We start from the raw sequence: 8,916 nt of genomic DNA on the forward strand, positions 1-8,916 counted from the left end.
GGGAGGGACTGGGATGAACTGGGAGGGACTGGGAGACACTGGGATGAACTGGGAGGAACTGGGATGAACTGGGAAACACTGGGATGAACTGGGAGGGGACTGGGATGAACTGGGAGGGACTGGGAGACACTGGGATGAACTGGGAGGGGATTCGGGGGCTGGGGGGGGCGGTACTGGGATTAAATAGGATAGCGCGGGGGGGGCGTGGCCTCACCAAGGGGGCGTGGCTTCGTGCCCCAAGCGGCTGGGCGGGGCGAGCCCGGCCGGTGGGGGGCGTGGCCTCCCAAGGGGGGCGTGGCTTCGCGCCCTAAGCTACGGGGGGGCGGGCCCGGCGGGGGGCGTGGCCTCCCAAGGGGGCGTGGCTTCGTGCCCTAAGCGGCTGGGCGGGCCCGGCGGGGGGGGGGGGGCGTGGCCTCGAGCCCCAAGCGGCTGGGGGGGGCGAGCCCGGCGGGAGGGGGCGTGGCCTCCCCAAGGGGGCGTGGCTTCGCGCCCCAAGCGGCTCCGGGCGGGGCGGGGGGGGGGGGGGGGGGGGGTTGGCGGCCATTCCGGCCGGGGCCGGAGCCTCCCGGGGGGCCCGTTTCCCGCCATTCCCGCGTCCCCACGGCTCGTGTGCCCCCCCCCCGTGTGTCCCCCCGTGTCCGTGTCCCCGCAGGGTGACGCCGTGGGCCGTGTGGCTGCTGCTGGGCACGCACCTGCTGGCCAACGTGCGCGCCGTGCGCTCGCTGCGCATGCGCTCCCTCAACCGGCCGCGCCTGCGCATTGCGCTGCGGGGGGCGTGCCGGGGCGGGGCCGGCGCCGGAAGGGGCGGGGCTAAAGGAGAAGGGGGCGGGGCTAAAGGTACCGCGGGAGGGGAGGAGGATGGAGGGCGGGGTAGGAACCCCCGGGGCTTCCCCAGTGACCCCCAGTGCATCCCAGTGCATCCCAGTTCATCCCAGTTCATCCCAGTGACCCCCAGTGCATCCCAGTTCACACCAGTGACCCCCCAGTGCATCCCAATTCATCCCAGTTCACACCAGTGCATCCCAGTTCATCCCAGTGACCCCCCCAGTGACCCCCCAGTGACCCCCAGTGCATCCCAGTTCATCCCAGTTCATCCCAGTGACCCCCACATCCCCCCCAGTGCATCCCAGTGACCCCCAGTGCATCCCAGTTCACACCAGTGCATCCCAGTTCACCCCAGTGACCCCCCCAGTGACCCCCCCCAGTGACCCCCAGTGCATCCCAGTTCATCCCAGTTCATCCCAGTTCATCCCAGTGACCCCCTCCAGTGACCCCCCCAGTGACCCCCAGTTCATCCCAGTTCATCCCAGTTCATCCCAGTGACCCCCCCCAGTGACCCCCCCAGTGACCCCCAGTGCATCCCAGTTCATCCCAGTGACCCCCCAGTGACCCCCAGTGTCATCCCAGTTCATCCCAGTGACCCCCCCAGTGACCATCCCAGTCAGACCCCCAGTTCATCCCAGTTCATCCCAGTTCATCCCAGTGCATCCCAGTGACCCCCCCAGTGACCATCCCAGTGACCCCAGTGCATCCCAGTTCATCCCAGTTCATCCCAGTGACCCCCCCAGTGACCCCCCAGTGACCAGTGACCCAGTGCATCCAGTTCATCCCAGTGCATCCCAGTTCATCCCAGTGACCCATCCCCCAGTGACACCCCAGTTCATCCCAGTTCATCCCAGTTCATCCCAGTGACCCCCCCAGTGACCCCTCCCAGTGACCCCCAGTGCATCCCAGTTCATCCATCGTCATCCCAGTTCATCCCAGTGACCCCCCCAGTGACCCCCAGTGCATCCCAGTCCTCCAGTGCATCCCAGTGACCCCAGTCCATCCAGTTCATCCCAGTGTCAGTCCGTGCATCCCAGTGACCTCCCCAGTGCCTCCAGATCCATCCCCAGTGCATCCAGTGCATCCCAGTTCATCCAGTGACCCCCCCAGTGACCACAATCAGTACCCATATTCCTTCATCACAGTGACCTCCCAGTGCATCCCAGTTCACCAGTGCATCCCAGTTCCAGTCATACCCCACATCTCTCCATTTCAGTCCCAGTTCATCCCAGTGACCCCAGTGCATCCCAGTTCACACCAGTGACCCCCACTACACCTCCCAGTTCATCCCAGTCCCTCCCAGTTCATCCCAGTTCATCCCAGTGACCTCCAGTTCATCCCAGTGCATCCCAGTGACCCCTCAGTCCCAGTTCATCCCAGTGACCCCCCAGTGACCCCACTCAGACTCCAGTTCATCCCAGTCCTCAGTTCTCCCAGTTCATCCAGTGATCCAGTCTCCAGTTCATCCCAGTGCATCCAGTGACCCTAGTTGTCCCAGTTCATCCCAGTGACCCCCCAGTGACCCCCTCACCAGTTCATCCCAGTTCAGTCCCAGTACTCCAGTCATCCCAGTTCCCCCTCAGTGATCCCAGTGCATCCCCCAGTTCATCCCAGTTCATCCCAGTTCCCTCCAGTTCATCCAGTGACTCAGTCCACCAGTTCATCCCAGTTCATCCCAGTGACTCCCCAGTGACCTCCATCAGTCATCCCAGTTCATCCCAGTTCCCTCCCAGTTCATCCCAGTTCATCCAGTTCATCCCAGTGACCTCCAGTCATCCCAGTCTCATCCAGTTCATCCCAGTCATCCAGACCTAGTTCATCCCAGTCCCCCAGTCATCCAGTTCATCAGTGACCCAGTCCCAGTACTCCAGTCAGTTCATCCCAGTTCATCCCAGTGACCCCAGTCTCCCAGTCTCCCAGTTGCATCCCATGACCTCAGTCAGTCCAGTTCATCCCAGTTCATCCCAGTGACCCCCCCAGTCCTCCAGTCATCCCCAGTGCATCCCAGTTCCAGTCCCAGTCATCCATGACCCCCAGTGACCCCAGTCCATCCCAGTGCATTCCCAGTTCATCCAGTGCATCCCAGTGACCCCCAGTGACCCCACATAGTTCCCCATGATCATCCCCAGTGCATCATCCCAGTGACCCCCCAGTGACCCCCACAGTCCTCCCAGTGCATCCAGTTCATCCCAGTACCTCCAGTTCATCCCAGTGACAGTCCAGTCCCAGTGCATTCAGTCCCTCCCAGTTCATCCCAGTGCATCCCAGTGACCCCCATGACCATCCTCAGTGCATACCAGTTCATCCCAGTTCACTCCAGTTCATCCCAGTGACCCCAGTCCATCCCAGTTCAATCCATCCCAGTGCATCCCAGTTGCCCCCAGTGACCCTCCCAGTTCATCCCAGTTCATCCCAGTGACCCCCCAGTGACCCCACATCCCTCCAGTCCCTCCAGTTCCCCAGTCACAGTGCATTCCAGTCCCTCCAGTCATCCCAGTGATCCAGTCTCCCAGTTCATCCCAGTCATCCAGTGACCCCCAGTCTCTCCCAGTCATCCAGTCCTCCAGTCTCCAGTCCCCAGTCCATCCCAGTCCATCCCAGTCCATCCAGTCACCACAGTCCCAGTCCCCAGTCCCTCCCAGCAGTTGCCCCCAGTTCGTCCCAGTTCCCCCCAGTTCATCCCAGTTCATCCCAGTGACCCCCCCGTGACCCCCACACTCCTCCCAGTCCCTCCCAGTTTATCCCAGTTCATCCCAGTAACCCCCCCAGTGACCCCCCCAGCCCTCCCAGTCCCCCCCACCCCCCGTGGGCGTGGCTTCCACAGGGGGGCGGGGCCTCCCTAGGGGGCGGGATTACCCACCCGGGGGGGGCGTGGCCTTGGCTAAAGGGGGCGGAGCCTCCCTGGGTGCGGTTCCAAAGCCTGGGGGCGTGGTTTCTAACCCCAGGGGGCGTGGTTTCCACGCAGGGGGCGGAGTCTCGGCCAAAGGGGGCGGGGCGCTGTGGGTGCCCACCCCCGCGGAGGTGAACCCGGAGGAGCCGCTGCTGCCGGGTCAGTGGGACCAGTGGGACCAGTATGACCAGTATGAGCCCCAGTGGGACCAGTATGAGCCCCAATATGACCAGTATGAGCCCCAGTGTGACCAGTATGAGCCCCAGTGTGACCCCCAGTGTGACCAGTATGAGCCCCAGTATGACCAGTATGAGCCCCAGTGTGACTCCCAGTATGACCAGTATGAGCCCCAGTGTGACCAGTATGAGCCCCAATATGACCAGTATGAGCCCCAGTGTGACCAGTATGAGCCCCAGTGTGACCAGTGTGACCAGTATGAGCCCCAGTGTGACCAGTATGAGCCCCAATATGACCAGTATGAGCCCCAGTGTGACCCCCAGTGTGACCAGTATGACCCCCAGTGTGACTCCCAGTATGACCAGTATGAGCCCCAGTGTGACCAGTATGAGCCCCAATATGACCAGTATGAGCCCCAGTATGACCAGTATGAGCCCCAGTGTGACCAGTATGACCAGTATGAGCCCCAGTGGGACCAGTATGAGCCCCAATATGACCAGTATGAGCCCCAGTGTGACCCTCAATGTGACCAGTATGAGCCCCAGTATGACCAGTATGAGCCCCAGTGGGACCAGTATGACCAGTATGAGCCCCAGTGTGACCAGTATGAGCCCCAGTATGACCAGTGTGAGCCCCAGTGTGATCCCCAGTGTGACCAGTATGAGCCCCAGTGTGACCAGTATGAGCCCCAGTGTGACCAGTATGACCAGTATGAGCCCCAGTATGACCAGTATGAGCCCCAGTGTGACCCCCAGTGTGACCAGTATGAGCCCCAGTATGACCAGTATGACCAGTATGAGCCCCAGTGTGACCAGTATGAGCCCCAGTATGACCAGTATGACCTGTATGAGCCCCAGTGTGACCAGTATGAGCCCCAATATGACCAGTATGAGCCCCAGTGTGACCAGTATGACCAGTATGAGCCCCAGTGTGACCAGTATGACCAGTATGAGCCCCAGTGGGGCCAGTATGAGCCCCAGTGTGACCAGTATGACCAGTATGAGCCCCAGTATGACCAGTGTGACCCCCAGTATAACCAGTATGAGCCCCAGTGTGACCAGTATGACCAGTATGACCCACTGTCACCCCATTGTCCCCTCAGGCTTCAGCACCCGCCTGACCCTCCACCTGGGAGCCCCCCTGCACCGGCTGGTCCGCAGGTGAGGGACCCAGGCGTCCGGGGGACCCAGGAGTTCGGGAGGGACCCAGGAGTTCAGGGAGGGATCCAAATAGGGGACCCAGGAGTTCGGGAGGGACCCAAATAGGGGACCCAGGAGTCCGGGAGGGACCCAGGAGTTCTGAGGGACCCAGGAGTTCTGAGGGACCCAGGCGTCCGGGTGTCCCCCTGCAGTGAGGCCGAATTCAAGAAGGCGCTGGAGTGCGGCACCGAGAATTACATCATTGTGCTCCGCCCCTCCGAAGGTGGGGACCCAGGCGTCCGGGAGGGACCCAGGCGTTCGGGAGGGACCCAAATAGGGGACCCAGGAGTTCGGGGGGGACCCAGGAGTGTGGGAGGGACCCAGGAGTTCGGGAGGGACCCAAATAGGGGACCCAGGAGTGCGGGGCAGGACCAAGATGCTCAGGAGGGACCCAGGCGTCCGGGAGGGACCCAGGAGTTCGGGAGGAACCCAAATAGGGGACCCAGGAGTTCGGGGGAGACCCAAATAGGGGACCCAGGACTTCGGGGGGGGACCAAGATGTTCAGGAGGGACCCAGGCGTCCGGGAGGGACCCAGGAGTTCGGGAGGGGACCCAGGAGTTTGGGAGGGACCCATGAGTTCAGGAGGGACCCAGGAGTTCAGGAGGGACCCAGGAGTTCGGGGGGGGACCCAAATAGGGGACGCAGGAGTGCGGGAGGGACCCAGGCGTCCGGGAGGGACCCAGGAGTTCGGGAGGGACCCAGGAGTTCGGGGAGCCCCAAAGCGGGGACCCAGGCGTCCGGCTGACCCCCGTGTCCCCCCCCCAACAGGCTGGGTGGGGGTGGGGCTGCGCAGGGGGGCTCCCCCTGACACCCCCATTTTGGCGGCCGCCCACGCGCTGCTGCTGGAGGAGCTGCTGGGTCCCCCCCCTCCCCCCGGGGGCACTCCTGGGTCCCGCACTGCGCCCCCCTGCAGGCCCGGCTGCGCCAGTGCCGTGAGTGCATGGGGGGCGATGGGGGCGATGGGGACATTGGGGGCAATGGGGGCGATGGGGGCGATGGGGACATTGGGGGCAATGGGGACAATGGGGACATTGGGGGCAATGGGGGCAATGGGGACATTGGGGGCAATGGGGACAATGGGGGCAATGGGGGCAATGGGGACATTGGGGGCAATGGGGACAATGGGGGCAATGGGGGCAATGGGGACATTGGGGGCAATGGGGACATTGGGGGCAATGGGGACAATGGGGACATTGGGGGCAATGGGGACAATGGGGGCAATGGGGACATTGGGGGCAATGGGGACAATGGGGGCAATGGGGACATTGGGGGCAATGGGGACAATGGGGGCAATGGGGGCAATGGGGACATTGGGGGCGATGGGGACATTGGGGGCAATGGGGACAATGGGGACATTGGGGGCAATGGGGGCAATGGGGACATTGGGGGCAATGGGGACAATGGGGGCAATGGGGACATTGGGGGCAATGGGGACAATGGGGACATTGGGGGCAATGGGGGCGATGGGGACATTGGGGACATTGGGGAATGTGGGGACATTGGGGGCAATGGGGGCAGTGGGGACAATGGGGACAATGGGGACATTGGGGGCAATGGGGACAATGGGGGCAATGGGGGCAATGGGGACATTGGGGGCAATGGGGACAATGGGGACATTGGGGGCAATGGGGACAATGGGGACAATGGGGGCAATGGGGACATTGGGGACAATGGGGGCAATGGGGACATTGGGGGCAATGGGGGGTATTTGGGGTCATTGGGCTCCCCTGGATCACATTTTGGGGTCACTTGGGGCAATTTTGGGTCATTTGGGGTCACTTGGGCGTGTCCCCAGTATCCCCAGTTCTCCCAGTATCCCCAGTATGTGTCTCCCAGTGCTCCCAGTATCCCCAGTATCCCCAGTATGGGCTGTTGCAGCTCCAGGATCGGTCCCCTGGGCGGCGCTGGCCGAGAGTTCCCGGCTCTGGGGGCAACTGGGACCGCGGCTGCTACAAGGTACCAGTATGGACCAGTATAAACCAGTATGGACCAGTATACACCAGTATAAACTCCTATACACCACTATAAACCAGTTACCTCCCAGTAACCGCTCAGTAACCTCCCAGTGTCCCCCCAGTGCCTCCCAGTATCCCCCAGTAACCTCCCAGTCCTTCCCAGTAACCTCCCAGTATCCCCCCAGTTCATCCCAGTATCCCCCCAGTCCAGCCCAGTGTCTCCCAGTATCACCTCAGTGTCCCCCAGTAACCTCCCAGTTCATCCCAGTACCACCCCATTCCCTCCCAGTAACCTCCCAGTATCTCCCCAGTTCATCCCAGTAACCTCACAGTAACCTCCCAGTATCCTTCCAGTTCATCCCAGTATCCCCCAGTAACCTCCCAGTATCTCCCCAGTGCCTCCCAGTATCCCCCAGTTCATCCCAGTATCCCCCCAGTTCATCCCAGTAACCCCCAGTATCCCCCCAGTAACCTCCCAGTGTCTCCCAGTATCACCTCAGTTCATCCCAGTAGCCCCCCAGTGCTTCCCAGTAACCCCCAGTATCCCCCCAGTTCATCCCAGTATCCCCCAGTATCCCCCCAGTAACCCCCAGTTCATCCCAGTATCCCCCCAGTAACCTCCCAGTATCCCCCCAGTTCATCCCAGTCGCCCCCAGTCCCCCCCAGTATCCCCAGTATAACCCAGTATCCCCAGTCCCTCCCAGTATCCCTAGTATAGCCCAGTATCCCCAGTCCCCCCAGTGCCCCCCAGTCCCTCCCAGTATAACCCAGTATAGCCCAGTCCCCCCCAGTGCCCCCCAGTCCCTGCCAGTATAACCCAGTATAGCCCAGTATCCCCAGTCCCCCCCAGTCCCCCCCAGTCCCTCCCAGTATAACCCAGTATAGCCCAGTATCCCCAGTCCCCCCAGTGCCCCCCAGTCCCTCCCAGTATAACCCAGTATAGCCCAGTATCCCCAGTCCCCCCAGTCCCCCCCAGTCCCTCCCAGTCCCTCCCAGTCCCTCCCAGTATAGCCCAGTATAGCCCAGTATCCCCAGTTCCCCCAGTCCCTCCCAGTATAGCCCAGTATCCCCAGTCCCCCCAGTGCCCCCCAGTCCCTCCCAGTATAACCCAGTATAGCCCAGTATCCCCAGTCCCCCCCAGTCCCCCCCAGTCCCTCCCAGTATAACCCAGTATAGCCCAGTATCCCCAGTCCCCCCAGTGCCCCCCAGTCCCTCCCAGTATAACCCAGTATAGCCCAGTATCCCCAGTCCCCCCAGTCCCCCCCAGTCCCTCCCAGTCCCTCCCAGTATAGCCCAGTATAGCCCAGTATCCCCAGTTCCCCCAGTCCCTCCCAGTATAGCCCAGTATCCCCAGTCCCCCCAGTGCCCCCCAGTCCCTCCCAGTATAACCCAGTATAGCCCAGTATAGCCCAGTATCCCCAGTCCCCCCAGTCCCCCCCAGTCCCTCCCAGTCCCTCCCAGTCCCTCCCAGTATAGTCCAGTATAGCCCAGTATCCCCAGTTCCCCCAGTCCCTCCCAGTATAGCCCAGTATCCCCAGTTCCCCCCAGTCCCTCCCAGTATAACCCAGTATAGCCCAGTATAGCCCAGTATCCCCAGTCCCCCCAGTCCCCCCCAGTCCCTCCCAGTATAGCCCAGTATAGCCCAGTATCCCCAGTTCCCCCCAGTCCCTCCCAGTCCCTCCCAGTCCCTCCCAGTATAGCCCAGTATAGCCCAGTATCCCCAGTTCCCCCAGTTCCCCCCAGTCCCCCCCAGTCCCTCCCAGTATAACCCAGTATAGCCCAGTATAGCCCAGTATCCCCCGTTCCCCGCTGACTCGGGCGCCCCCTGCAGGTTTGGCGGCCGCCGGTTGGGACACGCGGCGCCACCTC

Source organism: Nesoenas mayeri (assembly GCF_963082525.1).
Source record: "Nesoenas mayeri genome assembly, contig: SCAFFOLD_165, whole genome shotgun sequence".
In the NCBI taxonomy this organism is placed as follows: Eukaryota; Metazoa; Chordata; class Aves; order Columbiformes; family Columbidae; genus Nesoenas; species Nesoenas mayeri.